We start from the raw sequence: 16,780 nt of genomic DNA on the forward strand, positions 1-16,780 counted from the left end.
TCCCATCACGGAGGACACAGGACTCAACAGATGCCATGTGGGCTCCCTCGGAGAGGCTCCCCGAGCTCACACAGAACCCAGTCCGCATCTCTGCCTATGCATTCACCCAGATGTCTAAACCAGAGCCTGAGGGATCAGTCCACACGGCCAGACGTGTGAGGACTTAATTCCACTAGCATTTCCACGGTGCTTGCTGTGTCTGGCGTATGCCTTGGCACAGCTTAGCCTCCTGTTGGAGCAATAAGGATGCGAGGAAGTCCAGCACAAAGCAGCGTTAAGGGAGGGACAGAACCAGAGGAGGATGCCAGCACTGCGCTGCCTAAGCGGGATGACCCTCTCTTCCGTCCGAGCTGCCAGAGCCAGTGACTTTGAATCACAGCCGCCTTCCTGTTACAATTCTGCACACGTCATCTTCCTGCAGGGCCCTTTGCCGGCACGGCGATGACGGCTGAACAATTGCAGAAGCCAGCTTCTCGCCCCGACCAGAAGTTTCTATCATCAGAGAGCGCGGGGGCTCATAAAACAGTGCAATTCTCCTCTTCAAAGTTGTGGCAGAAATACCCGATGTGTGCTCAGTCGTGTTCTGCAAACCAACATGTATGCAAGCGTCTAATTAGCATATCATGGGATCACAGGGCTCGGCGCTCCCTCCCTCAGATCTCGTCCTGGGTGTAATTACGCCAGCTGTGCCTGCTTTGGACTCTACTGCTCCTTCCCTCTTCCCGGCCGAGCCGGGAGAAGAAAGTCAGGTCTTAGCATCCACTCGGATGAGTCTCACCAGGATCTTATTTGAGCCCATAATTAAAGTCCAGTTTAATCCACAGCAAATAATTAACCTGATCTAGCAGGCCTCAGTCCAAGGCTACCACAGCCGACGCACCTCAGACACCCGACAGGAACGGCCACAGAGCTCTCCCCGCAACCCCGCTGCCTCCCTCCGGCTCAAAAGACCCGAGGGAGACGAGAGCCCTGCAGACCCTCAACGACTAGATTTTGTCATCGGAAAGAAGAGAAGGCAACCAGGGGTGCCGCGAGGGAAGGCATCGCATTCCACCTTCCCACCTGCAAGGCCGGCCTCTCTTGTCCCTTTCCCAGGAATGCAGGAGAAGCTCACAAGGCTGGAGTCAGGCCTGGGGCCCCGGGGTGCTGCCACAGACCCATAGCGGGCCACAGACACCCCAGCACTCTGCCAGACAGTGGTGGGCTGCTGGCACAGGGCTCCTGGAGGTCACTCAGCTCCTGCCCCATCGTGGTCTGTGCCTGGACCCAGGCGGCCGCACCCAGGTCTGACACAGTGAACAGGGAGCCCTGATGACCACGGTCCCATAGCTGCCCCACTGCCCTTTTTCCTCCTCCCTTTCCTGCCCACCTCCTCTCCACTTCTCGTCCTCGTCCTCCTCCTCCTCTCCTCCACTCCACTCCCCCTCCTTGGTTTTCCTTAAAACCCTGACAGTCCTGTGCCTGACCCTTTGTTTATTCCCAGGGCCTGCTCCTCAGTGCCGGCCCAGCAATAGCCTCTCCTCTCATCAGCTCCCCGACAGGTGCACCCCTTCCGGGGCTTCATGCCATCAGAGGGGAGCGAGGCTGAGAGGGGGCGTTCGTGTGCCCTGTCGGTGCTGCTACTCAGCCCCCACCCTGCCCTCGCCTGCACCTTCAAGCACCCCAAAAACTTCTCCCCTCCCTAGGTTTGGCTCCCACATCTCACAGACTCGTCTGTCCACACCCCCTTGCTGTCAAACCACGTGGAACTGCACTCCGTTCTCAAACACAAGGCACCCGCTTCCTCCCCTGGCTCGCCAGCCCCTCACGCCATCCTCTGTCCAGGGCCTGTTCGTTCTTCCAGTCTCCGATCCCCAGCCTCCTCGTCAGCGGAACGAAGCTCTACAATGTTGCCCTTCAGAGTCCTTCCGACTCTATAAGTCTACACTGCATTCCGACTCTATAAGTCTACACTGCATGCAAACACACACACACACACGCACGCGCGCATCCATCGACATCTGAGCTCTTCATTTCCCCCTTGCTCGGTGCACAGGCCCTTGTCACACCTCCCCGTGACACGTGCAGAGACATCGGGCTCGGAAAATTTTCACTGCAAAGCGTTTCTCTCAAGCTGAGCGAGGATTTCCTACGTCAGCACAGCAGGTAGACTGCGCGGGTTTGCTAAGAATAGGAGCCCAGCCACCGGCACAGCCTACACACGCTCGCCCGTGAACAGAAGCAGGTCAAGTCCCGACGTGGGATCAGGACAGCTCGACCAGACATTTCCCAGTTCTCCCCCAGACTTCCGGCCAGCCAGCACACCTGAGCAGGGGCCATCCTGCTCACCGGAGCTTGCCCCCTTGCGGCTGCACACAGGAGAGGAGGGGATGGCTGGCCCTGGGCTCCTGGCTCACGGTGTTTCTCGCCCTGTGCCAGGGGAGGGGTGGAGGCCCCGTGTTAACAACTTGTCCCACAGACAGGCATGGTCCAAGGACGAGCCAATCCCGCAGATGGTGACGAGGGGACGTTCACACCCACTGTCTGTGTTTCCATGCACCCAGGTGGACACGGCCCTCCTGGCTGCTTCTCCTGGCCCCAGCCTCATGCAGGGCATGTGATGAGTGACTTGGACGTGGCTGGCCGTGTCCACATGTGAAGAGCCCACGCTGGCTCTCTCTGCCCTGTGGCCCAGCTTGTCTGCCAGGGCAGCCTGGAGAAGCCTGGAGCTCCTGTGACTGAGGCCACGCCCACCTAGCCCAGTGGGACCCAGGAGCCAGCCTTCCCCTCCACATCCCAAGCCAGGTGCCTTCTGCCGGGAACGAAGCTGGCCCTGGATCTCCCTGGTCTCCTGGCTGCACTGGGCTGAACTTGAGAGAGCAGTAGGAGGGGCTAAGCATTGACACCCCCCCGCCCAGGGCTCAGCCTTCTTGTTCCCATTGCTGGCTGGAAATGGAGGCTAACGGGGACATGGAGAGGGAAAGGCAGCCAGAGTTCAGGTGGGCCAATGCCTCTCACTTCTGGCCACAAAGGTGCCCCCTGTTCTACTCAAAAGTAATTTAAATATGACTTTTCTTTTTTTTTCAGGATTTTATTTATTTATTTATTTGAAAGTCACAGTTACAGAGAGGGAGGGGCAGAGAGATGAATAGAGACGAATCTTCCATCCACTGGTTCATTCTCCAGATGGCTGCAAAGGCGAGGGCTGGGCCAGGCTGAAGCCAGGAGCCAGGTCTTCCACATGGCTGCAGGGGCCCAACCACTTGGGCCATCTTCCAGGGCTTTTCCAGGCCACCAGCAAGAAGATGGATCAGAAGTGGAGCAGCCAGGACATGAGCTGGCTCCCAAATCCGAGGGCTCGAGGGTGGATGTTTGACCCTGGAGGTAAGACACTGGGTGTGGGACATCGCTGTAGCTCAGCAGAGTCAGCTGCCACGTACAGCGTCGCTGCCGCATCCCATCCTGGAGTTCAGGTTAGAGTCCCAGCTGCTCCACCTGCAGTCACCCTCCCGCTACCATGCCTGGGGGAGCAGCAGATGGTGGCTCAAGTGCTTGGGCCCCTGCCCGCTCTGTGGGAGACATGGATGGAGTTCCTGGCTCCAGCCCTGGCCCTGATGGTCATCTGGGAAGTGAACTGGCAGATTCTGCCTCTCCCCCTCCCTCTGTCACTCTGCCTTTTAAATAAATAAATTCTTTAAAAAAAAAAAAAAAAAGAGGAGTTGGGACCCCCACAACCCATATCAGCGTTAGTCCCAGTTCCACTCCCAATTCCAGCTTCCTGTTAACCGGCACCCTGGGAGGCAGCAAGTGCTTGGGCCCCTACCACCCACTTGGGAGACCTGGATGGAGTTCCTGGCTCTGAGCGTTGGCCCCCAGCCGGAGCCATGGCAGACATCTGGGGAGTGAGGTGAGATGGGACCTCCCACTGTGTGTGTGTGTGTGTGTTTCCGTCTTACATAAGAAAACGAAACTTTAATAAATGCATGAAGTATACCACACAAATCCTGGATAGACTGAGCCATAGGAATTTTAGTCTATTCCTCATTAAGGATAAAATGCCCAGCAGGAGTTGGAACATTTCAGAAACCGCAATCCAGCGATGCACCTGCCCGGGGAAGGTGGTGATACTCACGTCCCCAGGTGCCCCCACACCTACAGCGCACACACAAGGGGTCCTCACAGTTCTCGACAATGCGTGTAATGGAAAAGCTGTGCAGGCACTTCAGAAAGACTTGCTTCTCATTCCCGTGCCGCGACTAAAGTCCGCTCATCAGAACACTGCCCCAGACATCACGCTGACCCTCTGACCCGAGACACTGGGGCACAGCTGCACCCACAGCTCTGCCTCTGAAGCGGGGAACGGGCGTGGAGGACCAGCTTCCTACCGGACAGCCAGCAAGAGAAGGCCGGAGCTGGAAAAACAGTGGAGGATCAGCCACACGGCCAGGGCTCCTGTGATAACGGGGGCCCAGCTGACGACGGCTCTCCCCAAGTAAAAAAAATTAGGATCAAGTTGCTGTGCCCACACCAGCCACCATCTACACCCCCGGACTGCTGCTAGAGAAGCAATTTCACAGTTGCTCCTATTTCCCAGGTCGGCCATCACATCAAGGGCCACCATTGCATCCGTCTCGGATCATTCTCGTTCTTCCTTTGGCTCTCCGATTTCTTAGAATCGGCAAGACCAAAATTAATTAGCAGGCGTTTGCATGAAGACGACTTCTGATTTCTCCTGATAAGTGGTGGCAGCTGCGTGATGAATACTTTAACCTGCCTGCCGCCATGCCCATTGGGATGGCAGACGGACTGCTCGGCAGGAGACACAGCAGCCCACCAGCCTAAGTGCTGGGCTGAGCTTCACGTGGAGAGAACCGTAGGTGTCGGTTGATAGAAAGCTACCCACAGGTGCCTCCTTCTTCCCGGTGACAAGGCTGGGGACGGAAGCTGCCGCCCTCGGAGCTGACTCCATTTCTAGATTGTGTGATCCCGGGGTGCTTATCTGCCTGCCGCTTTACGTTCCTGCTAACATAGTCACCCCTGTCGGCCTAATTATAGCCCCAGAGGAGAGCGGCGCACACGCGTCGCTCAGAAATTACCCACATGGGGAGGAGTGGGCAGCTGGGACTCCCCAGCAGCCTTGTCGCTGTGCGAAATCAGGTTCTTTCCACTGAGCGCAGGCTTGCGGATTTTGCCATAAGCAAATCACATTTTTACTGCATCCTCAGTAACTTCCTGTGATGGAAAAATGCAGCATTTCAGTCTCACAAAAATGCTAAACTTGGTGGCGGGATAAAATCTCTCACGCCAGACTTGCTTGGATACCGAGGGAAGCAGGACACAGACCCCCGTGTGATCCCTGTGGAGACGTGGAAGGCGGGACGTCTGGAAACCCCCAGCGGGGACCAGGGGCTGTCCTGGGGGCTCTGGGGGCTTTCTGTGAGCACCACAAGCTGCAACGCCCCCGACTGAGAGGACCGCACCCCAAGCACAAGCTCTGCTCTCAGAGGATGAGCGCTATCCGAGTGCCAGGTGTGTGACACAGGCGCCTACCCGCCGAAACTTCCCACCCATGCACCCAGGCGTCCCGCTAGGAAGACGCCTGACCAGGGCACTCAGGTGCCCACGAGGCCCCGAGAGCCAACTTCTGCAGGCTGTCCCAGGAGCACGTCCGTCTGGGAGTCTCCCCTCCGCGTGCAAGATGAGAAAGCCCGCTCTCCACACACACTCCTCTGCAGCGGCAGCACAGGGTCCGTGGAGACGAAGGTCGGGTCTTCCCCATGGCCCATGGCCCCATAAGCAGCTGAAGTGGCCCTGGCACCCGGCACACAGTGGGGGAGCCAATGGGTGGCTTCCTGGGTGCTCTATCTTCTCTCTGCATGCTTCTGCTGCCTTACATGTTTGTGTATTTAGATATTGCAAGTGAAAGGCAGAGAGAAAGAGAACTCTCCCAGCAACTCCTCACTCTCCAAATGCCCGCAGCAGCTGCAGCCAGACCAGTCCAAAGCCAGGAACCAGGAGCGCCATCCAGGTCCCCCGCATGGCTGGCAGGGACCCAGGTACTTGCGCCCTCACCTGCTGCCTCCCAGGGTGTGTATGAGCAGGGAGCCGGAGGCAGGAGCAGGGCGGAGACTGGATCCAGGTCCTCAGCTATGGCACCTGAGCATCCCAGGTGACGTCTTAACCAGTGCACAAAGTGACCACCCACGCTTGTGCCCCTTTTAACGATTAATGAATAGCAAGGCGCCGCATCTCTCCCGAACTTGACTGACAGAACTGTCCCTGTGCTTCCTGGAGACCTTCCCCAGAGACAACCCAAGGTCATCTTTCCAAACTGCAGGGGACGCCCCTGGCTTGATGGCTGGAAAGGAACCAGGGCTTCATGATGTCCTTGTCAGTGCCAAAGCAGACAACAGCAGCACCCAAGGGTGACCTCCTGAGTCCCTCCCTGCTGTGTGCCTGAAGCCACTCCCACGCCAAAGAAGAGGGTGTGCTCCCAGGAGAGCCAGTCGTGGGCACAATTTTTCCACACATTTTTGAAGGATTCTCATATATCAGGAGGTTAAAAAAAAAAAGGAAAAAAAAACCAGCCCCATTTCTGCAAACCCCATCCGTGACCTTCACAGGTGCATGAATCTGGCTCGTGCTGCGAAATTCCAGCACGCCGTGAGAACACAGGCTTTCTCTCCTACCAGTGGGATTTTATCAGGACGGAATCTTTCACTTGAAGCCAACAGAACCCTCAGCGTCGGCAGGAGCAGGTAATGAGGAAAGGCAACTTCACCTGCTGAGCCCATTAGTCATTATCCGGGGTCTCGCTGCGGCGTGCACGGCGGAGAAGCCGGTCCACGGGAAAGAAGCCAGATCGCAAACTCCAAGTTTGCAGGCTGAGCGCGTCTCCCATCAAGTCTCCCTCCCCTTTCCCATGTTGAGGCTCCCTGCACAGGTGTTGGCCCTGCGTGTGCGTGTCTGTAGGCACAACTTCCCTCGTCTATCTCTTCCAAGAGCAAGCCAGCAAGGGGCAGGAGAGGGCAGCGGGGGAGAGAGCGGGACTCGTCAGCTGTCCGGGGTCTGCAGCGCCCTCGTGACTGCTCCCGAACCCAGGTCTGAATGCAGCAGCATAGACACAACAGGAAACCAATCCCAGCTGTCCGCAGTGGCACATGGACCACAGGAGTCCCCAGCAAACCTGCCGGGGGCACTGGTGCTTGGTGTGGCGTTGAATGTGCCTCCTGGGACACCTGCACCCAGGCTGCAGTGTCTGGCTCTGGGTCCCTGGGCTTCCGGTTCCAGCTCCCCGCTGATGCGCAGCCCAAGGCGGGCTGGGGGACTGTCCTGCTCACAGGTCGTGTGAGGCCTGGGGAATCATGTGGTCTGGCCCTGCCGAAACCACTGCAGCTGGAACTCCAAATCCAATAAATCCGTAGCAGGCTAATTTCTGAGTTGATGATTTTGCATGGCTCGTGAATGATGCTGTAAATATCCAAATGGCCCCTGGCAGGAAAAAGGTTCCCCACCCTTGCTAGGAGGAGGATGGATGATGGCGCTAGTAATTGGTCCCTGCCGCCCACACAGGTGTCTGGGATGCAGTTTCTCCTGGCTTCTGCCTGGCCCAGCCCCTGCTGTTGTGGGCTGTGAACTGGCAACGAAAGATCTGTCTACCGGTCTCCAACCCTCTGCCTGGCACAGTCCTGGCTGTTGTGGCCATTTGGGAAGTGAACCAATGGCTAGAAGATTCCTCTCTCTCTCTCTCCCTCTCTCTCTCTCTCTCTCTGCCTTTCAAATAAAGGAATGAATACCATCAGCACTGCATGGAGAAGTGTCCCCAAAGAGGTATCAAAGCTATGACTTTTGAAGTCACACCGCCCTCCATAAGGCTTCTGAACTCCAGCCTTGCTTATCACCACCACCGAAGGGGCCTCTGTGGACATTTCTGTCCTCGTTGCAACTCCGCCCACTGCGCAAAGCTCTCACAGGGCAGCCCGCACTGCGCAGCAGCAGCGTAGTGTCATGGCCCCTTGGAGGACCACGGCCCGCCCAAGACCTCATGCACTTTTGTCCCTGCCTCCAGAGCCCAAGCCCCTCCCCAGGTGTTCTCAGCCCCGAATCACCAGGGCGGCTTAGTGACAGGCTCCTGTAGCAGACTCTGCCCTGCATGAGGTCCAGCCCAGGCACAGTGAAGCGTCCCCGGACCTCACAGAACAGCCGTCCTGTGCCCACTGCCCAGGACTGGACAGCAGCGAGGGGGGAAACGAGTCGGGGTAGAGTCCCTTGCTCACCACCCTGGATTCTCTCTTCCTTCTAAGAACTTCGTGCAGTGGCATCCCCGGGAGCTGTGCCTCACCAAGCAGCAGGTGCAAAGCCGTGGAGGAGGCTGCTCTGAGGCCTGACCACCGTGGTGCAGACCCGAGATCCCAGAGCATGCCCCACACGTGGCCGAGACCTGCTCCGTGTTTCACCGCTGGGAATGGGGAAATCTGACGGCTCCAAGAATGGGATCTTCCACAAGGAAGCAACTGGATTTCACCTGCAAAGTCAACCCATGGTGTCAGGAAGACACGTCATGGCTGAATTTCAGGCTTCTAGAATTTGACTCCAATCCAAACACGTCCTGCGCTTCCTGCCGGCAAGCGCCTGTCCCCTGCGCCCCTCCTGTCCCCTACGCGCCCCCTGTCCCCTGCACCCCTCCTGTCCCACTGTGCTGCTCCGAGCCCTCCAAAATCGGATGAGCTGACCGCCATGCTCACTCACAACCACCGCCTCGTCCTCGCGCTACAACTCCTATCAGCTCTCATGCACGCGTCCCGAAGCGTGGCTGGGTCATCTCAGGGAAGAACTACCAGCGTCCAGAGGAGCGAGGGAGGCTGCCTCCTTGAGATGTCCTGGCTCTCGCTGGTGGAGGTTTGTGCTCCTGGAAGAAGTGAGTGGGATTCCCGCCATGGCAGAAGTTCGTTCTTAGATATTAATGCTCTACAGACCCAGTGTGAATTGACTGATTTTACAACTTAGCAGTTCTAATGTGAACGCTCAACCTGGGTCCCCGGAGCTCCTACACTCGGCTTAGCAGAGCCGGATGGGCGAGCTGAGTTTTAATTGCAGCGGATTTGGAGGAGCTGTGGACTGTGGACTTTCACTTACGGGAAAGCTGCATCTGCCGTGGGCTCCGGTCTCCAGCCTCCGTGGCCTTCTGTCACCCGGGCTCGGGGCTCTCGATTAGACCAGGAAAGCACCTGAACTGAGGGAGAGGGCATGGACAAATACCAGCGAGGGGAGACACAAAGAAGAGCAGGGTGGGGGAGGCAGCACTCAGTCCCCAGACCTCACCCGGGGGTTGGGGGGCTCTTGTGAGACGTTGAACCTCACTCCAAGCAACCCCAGCAAACGTGGGTCCTCTCCACGTGGCCTCCCCACGTGGCACCTGGAGGGACGGCAGAGTTCTGTGTGATTCCTGGCTGCTCCACTTCCAACCTAGCTTCCCGCTCACATGCCTGGAACGCTGCACAAGATGGCTCAGGTGTTGGGCTGCTGCCACCTCGTAGGAGACCAGATGGAGTTCCTGGCTCCTGGCTTCACATCCCGCCCCCTATGCCCACAATGGCACCAGCCTGACTGGGTCGGGCCAAAGCCAGGACCTGGGAACTCGGAAACCGGGCCGGGGAACAGGAGCCCAGGCCTCCCACGCAGCCCTCTGCTCGGCGGCAGGTGGCAGGAAGTCCCCCGCCTGGCTCTCTCCTGCTTGTGCACCCCTGCTAGGCTGGGCGCATCCCTGGACCCTGCACAAAGGGCCTCACAATGCTCGCCCGGACGGACGGCGGTGCCTCCCATGCTACCCTCTTGCGTTCACTTCTCCGCATTTCCAGGTCGAATGCCTGGGAGAGCTGCAGCGGGGCTTGATCCTGCCAAGCCGTCGACGGCTTCTGAAGACTGAAAGGGCTGTGAGAGTGCAGATGTAGCCGGCGACGCTCTCCTGAGGCTGCCGGCGGAGTGCACGCGGGGCTCGGCGGAGGCCGGGGCCAGCGCGGGGGGCAGAGCAGCAAAAGGACATCTGAGAACTGAGATCCTTGTCACTGTGGCGCTGCCGCGACAAAGAGCGTGAGGAGAGGTGGCTCTCTCCTCTCCTTCAAATATGTCAACGAAAAAAGTTATGTATCTTTTGATGACACACAAGTGGACAACGGCTTTCCTTCTGTCTGCAAAGGACAGGTAGACACACAACAAAGGCAAAGCCCCGGAGCCTTGTGTTTTTTTTTTGTTTGTTTGTTTGTTTGTTTGTTTGTTTTTTTGGTCACTGAACCCAGCCTGCGGGGTCGCAGGGCAATGCCCAGGGCCCATGGCAGCAGAGCTGCCCAGCGTGAAGCCAGGTGGAGACCTAGAGTGGAGACAGCCGCAGCCCCGAGGCCGGGTGTCGGGAAATGGCACACGCCCAGGCTTGACCACAGAGACAGATGCACGCTGTGGCTGCTCTGACGGGCCCCTCAGAACAGTAAACTGAGGCAGGAGATGTTTTTTGAGCTCTGGCCAGCCCCGGCTGGGGGCGAGAATTCCATCAGAATCCCTGTGCTCACTCAGTAAAGAAATGTGAGCAGAGGGGCCATCACCTGCAGTGCTGGCATCCCATACGGGCACCGGTTCGAGTCCCGGCTGCTCCACTTCCGATCCAGCTCTCTGCTATGGCCTGGGAAAGCAGTGGAAGATGGCCCAAGTCCTTGGGCCCCTGCACCTTCGTGGGAGACCTGGAAGAAGCTCCAGGCTCCTGGCTTTGGACTGGTGTAGCTCCAGCCATTGTGGCCATCTGGGGAGTGAACCAGCAGATTGAAGACTGGAGACCTCTCTCTGCCTCTGCCTCTGCCTCTCTGTAACTCTGCCTTTCAAATAAATAAATAAATCTTAAAAGGGGGGGGGCGGAGTTCCTGACCCCAGGAAGGGGTTTCGCTTGTTTCGGGAATCGTGAGCAGCCCGCCTCCTCCACATGGTCCCAGGGCTTGGGGCTGCAGCTGCCTCTCTGCAGGGACCTGGCCGGGGGGATCATCAAAGGCAGCTTATAGGCCACCCCAGTGGCCGCCCCACCCAGCCCTGCAACCCGCCCAGCCCTCAGACAGCCCCTGCCCTGTCTCTGCCCCGTCAGCACGCTGTTCCAGGCCGCTAGCCTCCCAGCCTCTGTCATCCGAAGAGAACACCACCCCGTTCTCCTGCAACCGCAGTGGTCACTGGCCCCAGGGTGGGAGCCACGTCCTCGGGACACGGCCATCGGCTCCACCAGAGCCGTGAGGTCGGTCACTCCCTTCCCCCTCTCGCACTTCTCCCAGGACATGAGCAGGGAACCCCAACACCCACCTGGCTGCCGTGTCCTCTGCCGTTCCCCCTCCCCACCTCAGTTTCTCTCAAAACCCACAGCAGCACAAAGACCTCCGAATATTCTCTCCCAGCCCCCGCAAGCTCTCCCACGCCTGTGACACCCAGCCTCTTCTTCCGGGTCTCTCTGCCTATGCGTTAAACGGGGGCTGGGGGAGCTGTCTGGCTCAGTGGTTAGGACACCTTGGGAGGCCTGCGCTTGAGTCCTGGCCTTCCGCTCCGGATCCGGCTTCCTGCTAATGTGCACCCTGGGAGGCAGAGGTGAGGGCTCAAGTACTTGGGTCCCCCTTGCTCTTCCTCCCAAATAATAAACTAAAGTATAGGTATGTAGGTAGGTACATAGTTAGATAAAGAAGAGAGATGAGAGAGAGAGAAAGAGAGAGAGGGGAGGGGAGGGGAAGGAAGGTGAAGGGAGGGGTGAGAGGAGAGGAGGGGGAGGGGAGAGGAGAGGAGGGGAAGGGAGAGGAGAGGAGAAGGAGGAGGGGAAGGGAGAGGAGAGGAGAAGGGGGAGGGGAGGGGAGGGCAGGGGAAGGGGAGAGGAGAGGAAAGGGGGCAGGGGAAAGGAGGAGAGGGGGAGGGGAGGGGAGGGAGGATAGAGGAGGGCAGGGGAAGGGGAGAGGAGAGGAGAGGAGGAGAAGGGGGGAGGAGAGGGGAGAGGGGAGGGCGGGGGGAGAGGAGAGGAGAGGAGAGGAGAGGAGAGGAGAGGAGAGGCGAGGAGAGGCGAGGCGAGGCGAGGAGGAGAGATACACACAGTCTTGGGCTCAGACCTAGGCGTGCCGAGTCCTGGTTTCTACGGCAGAGGCCGTGTCATTCGTGCAAGGTGAGCCGCGCCGTGAGTGATTCTCGCAGCCCAGCGAGGCTGGGAGGCACTGCCCGCCGTCCTGAACTCTTGTTCTCAGCCTGGCTGCAGGTTGTGACCTCTTGGGGAGTTTGAACTCTGCCCCTGCTGGGCCTGCTCCCCACCCCACACTCCAGTTCAGCTGGCGTGGAACAGGGCTTGCACATCTGTGCTCTTAAGGGCTCCCCAGATGGCGCTGAGTGTGCCAGAGCTTGGAGTTGGCGGCTCTGTGGGAAGCCATACAAGTCAGCACCGCCCTGGGTGCAGGGGGAGCACTGGGGGTGGGAGCAGGAGGCCCTGGAGCACTCGTGTGCACGGCCCTCGGACACAGGCCACCTGCAAACACATGGGGCGGAGCCAGCTCCCCTTCAGAAATGAGCAGTCCCTGAGGATTCCGGGTTTCCTACCACATGCAGAGTGATTCCCAGAGTTGAGGGGGACGCAGGAGGGAGAGAGAAAAGATCTCCAGATTACTCCACCCAGGCGTCTCATTTCTGAAGATGTCTGTAGAAACAGTCGCTCACACGCTAACTTGTTCAACCCGCCTGCTAGATCTGCCCTCCCGTTAGAGGGAAGCTCCTGAGCTGATCAAGATGCAAAAGAGAAGGGACTGCCCTCCCCTCCCTGCTGGCCGGGTCAGTACAAGCCTCAGCTGAGCCTTCCTCTACCGTCCGGTCAGTCGTGAGGCCATCACAGATTCCCCCAAAAGGAGAAGGAGGCGGGCCCCCCGATGCACCCTGGGCACAGTAAATGGCAGCTTAATGAAGAACAAGAACAAGTACAATAATTATTTTACGTTTTTTAAAGTAATATTTGTTAAAGACTTATATTTGGAAAGGCAGAATGATAAAGATCTTCCAGCCACTGGTTTACTCCCTAAATGCATGCAACAGCCAAGGCTGGGCCAGACCAAAGCCAGGAGCCAGGAGCTCATTCTGGGTCTCCCACATTGAGTAGCAGAGACCCGAGCACTTGAGTCACCAACTGTCGCTCCCCCTCTTCGCGGAGGAATGACACTAAACCCTGCGCTGTTCTTTCTGCCTGGCTCTTCCTGGGTTAGCTGCCGGTCCCTCACTAGTGGAGGAACGTCGCCATCCTGGGTTAGCTGCCGGCCCCTCCACCTCCGTGGAGGGGCGGCACCCCCCGCCGCTTTCCCTGCTTCCGTGGAGGAGCGGCACACCACCAGCCGGCTCTCTTGGGGGCTGCTCAGATGTTATCCGGATGTTCCCCTTAGATGTTCCTGGTGCATGTTGTCTCTCTCCTCCTTTATAGTCCTCTTCCACCAATCCCAACTCTGCTACCCACACGCCGAGTACGCTGCTCTCCTCCAATCAGGAGCAGGATCAGCTCCTGCAGCTTATCAAACTGATGAGGCAGCTGCGTAGTTGTTTGCTCCTCCCCAGTGCCATATTGTGGGAAAGCAGATGCATAGAATTAGTCCTAGTTCCAGTAATTTAGTCTAGTCTCAGTTGCTCCCCACAACCAACCGCTGTCTCCCAGTATCATTGAGCAGGGAGCTGGATCGGAAGCAGAGCAGCCAGGACTGGAACCAACACTCCGATACGGCACGTGGGCTTCACCTGGCGCACCACAACACTCGCCCCGGGACCGATGTTTTAGCGACCACGTCCGCCCAGCTCTCAGGAATCATCTGTGCCTCCTGCTCACGCCCAGGATGTGGCAAACACAGAGGCAAAGCCACGGCTCGCTCACGCCGCCCGGCCTGGAGACACGGCAAAGCAGACGGGGGCGTGTTTCTCACGTTGCTGTGACGACCGCTCAGCTGAGAACCTCTTCCAATCAGAACTTAGGATCAAAAACAGCTTCCCTTTATAGTGCAAGAGATCAAGCCACGAAACGGCACTGCTCTCCTCTGATTACATCAACAGGACATCATAGGGAGTGTCCCGCAGCACAAGGGGGTGCGTGGGTGCTACACAAATGTGCTACCGGGTTTGCGCCATCACAAGTCCACCAGAAGAGCTGCATCTCGGTGCCATCCTTACTGTGGAGACTACTGTTAAAGATAGGAGGAAGGGCTCGCTTCCTGTCGGGGCAGCCTGCTGGCTCGGTGTGTGACCAGATTAGCAGACGGCAAGAAGGCATTCCTCTGTAGTCGAAGGAGAAGCCACATCCGGTTGCGCCCCCCATACAGACTGGGGCGGTAGCAGCAGCTAACGTGGACGCTGAGTTATAGAGTGCGGTATCTGCTCACCCACGTGTCCTCCACACAACCCTATGAGGCAGACACGCTCAGCAGCACCTGTCCCACAGGGGCGGGAACTAAGGCAGAGAGAGATTAGCTAACCTGACCAAGATTACACAGCCCACAAGTCACACAGTCCTAATTCAAAAAAGAATGCGGCTCCGGAGCCTGCACCCTAACCCCATCAAAGGATTCTCATAACAAAGCAGAGGATAAATGCCGACAGAGCTGTTCATTCAGAAATCTGAAATTCACCTGCGGGCAGGTGTTGGGCCCGGCCATTGTGTGTCAGCATCACAAGTCAGGGTGCTGGGTTTGTATCTCGGCTCCACTCCGGATCCCAGCTTCCCGCTCCTGGGCATCCTGGAAGATATGAGGAGATGACTCAGGTGAGCAGGGATGGTGAGAGACTGACGGAGCTCCACCCTCCTGAGCTTGGCCCTGGCCCAGTCGGGGCCTCTGCGGGCATCTGGGAAGTGAACCAGTGGATGGGCGCTCTCTCTGCTTCTCTCTTTCTCCCATTCTCTCTCTCCTTCTGCCCGTCAAGTACATAAAAATGTATAAAATAGCATCTTTATCATTTTATTTGGAACCAGTGGCATGGCCTTCACATACTGGTCAGACGGAGGAGGAGCAATTGTAAGCAAAGGACTTGGAGTTTGAATCTGAAAGCAAAAAGCAACAACAGTTTGCGGATGCCCCTAACTCGGTTTTGTAAACCTATCTCCTTCAAAACAACTGGAACCCTTCCATGAGCGGTCCAGCCCATCGGCAAAAGCAAACAATGGCTGCCAGTTCTCCTGAGCCATTTTCGTACAGTGACGCCTGACTCCTTCGCCAAAGGGAGGCCACAGCCTCCAGGTTTTTCACCAGACGCTGAAACGTGCGCCCCAGCTCTCCGCCGGCTCGCCGCCTCCAAGTTCGGAGGGAATCAAATCGCCCTGAGAATTGGGGTCGGCTGCTTTCCTGGGGTCTCGAATCAGAACAGAGAAAGGATCCCGTGTTAAGTAATTAAGTGTGACCAGTCCTGAAGGCCATTTAATGAGTCTCCGTGTGGCAGGCGGGCGCTCACTCCACCTGTCTCAAATCGGTTGTGATGTGCCGGGAAGCCGGCGTGATCAATAATTTAAACGCTCAAAGATTCCAGCAGCAGGCTTTCCTGCTGGCTGCACAGGAACACCTGAGTGAGCCCTCAGAAGTGTGGCCCCAGTTAGGAACCTGCCCACGATTGGTTAACTAAGCGGCAGGAAATGCGACACTCTTTTTTTAAGGGAAAGAGTTAAAACACCAGTTAAGAGTTGAAGGTCTTAGGGTGCGCGCTTAGCGTCCATGCATCGGGCGCAAAGGACAGACCCTGTCTCCCGCGCAGGGCACCTCGAAGGTACGACGGCCTTGAGACTGAATTAATGACGAGGAGGAGAGCCCGTAATTACACACACAGTCACACGTGAGGCTGTTTAGCCAGCAAAGCTGAGTGGTTTCTGTAGATGGTAAATTAACCCGGTGGGAATTGAGAGGAGATTTCTGTGCGAAGATTTCTTTATTCATGAGAATAATTGGATATTGGAAAACCATCATGCATTGTGTCTTGATTTGAAACTGTCAAGTGCTACGTGAAGCCCCTCCCTCTGCCCAGGCCCCTCGGTCCTGGGTGCCTTTGTGCAGCCAATTAGGGACCTGCCCAGGCACAGTGAGGCTCAGGGGAGCGTGACCCCCGACTGCTCCCAAACCACAGAGTTGGGGCTCCAACCTTCAGGCTGAGGAAGCCCGTCTGGATCAGCACTGTCCCTTCAGGTCGTTAACGCGACGCTGGGAAAAGAAGAGGGATCATAGTGACTGGAGAAAAAGGAAAAAGGAAGACAGGAGAGAACAGCGGGCACGGTGGGTTCGAGGCCACGTCCGCCAGACCTTAGGCAGCACGCAGGTCTTTGGCTTCTGCCTGTCTCACGCCTGCTCTCTGCACGCCCGCGCCCAGATGCGAGGACAGCAGACGAAGGTGCTGCGGGGTCCTATGCTGGGGGCGACTGCCTCGGCACGGAGACGGGGGGCAGCGGGCATGGACTCCTGATTGGCAGCCCTTGGTCTGCGAGGCCTGCTTTTCCGGTACCTGGGCATGCCCAGAGGAGCCGGCTGGGAGCACCTGGGAACCAGAACCTTGCTCCTCCAGGGCTGGTGCAGGGAGCTCGTTAGCAGCTGCTCAGCCTCCGCTAAACAGCCTTGTTTGCATATTGCAGCCACAGAAAGGAGTGGTGTTAAAAGCAAGACTTGCCAGGCTGCTGCTGACTGACATGTCTATCTAGACTCTCGTGTTTACAAGAGAAGAGCGGGGCTGCCTCGAAGCCCCCACTGGGCCTGATTGCTATGCAGAAGCGTCTCAGATGATGTATAATTGATATCCTTTTTCCCTC

General features: G+C 57.6%; 1 long non-coding RNA gene across 1 annotated transcript in view; it reads right to left on the reverse strand.

The window, feature by feature from the left end:
• Nucleotides 1-3,049: 3,049 nt before the first annotated feature.
• LOC149122851 (uncharacterized) overlaps nt 3,050-16,780 on the reverse strand; it is a 34,332-nt gene continuing 20,601 nt past the window's right edge. Inside the window, exons 3-4 of the long non-coding RNA XR_016219923.1 lie at nt 14,628-14,735; nt 3,050-3,357 (exon numbers count right to left, since the gene is read on the reverse strand). This is a non-coding gene — a long non-coding RNA (uncharacterized LOC149122851). The remainder of the gene's footprint in view (nt 3,358-14,627; nt 14,736-16,780) is intronic.

Source organism: Oryctolagus cuniculus, chromosome 13 (genome assembly GCF_051225735.1).
Source record: "Oryctolagus cuniculus isolate XC-2025 breed Fujian yellow rabbit chromosome 13, ASM5122573v1, whole genome shotgun sequence".
Taxonomy (NCBI): domain Eukaryota; kingdom Metazoa; phylum Chordata; class Mammalia; order Lagomorpha; family Leporidae; genus Oryctolagus; species Oryctolagus cuniculus.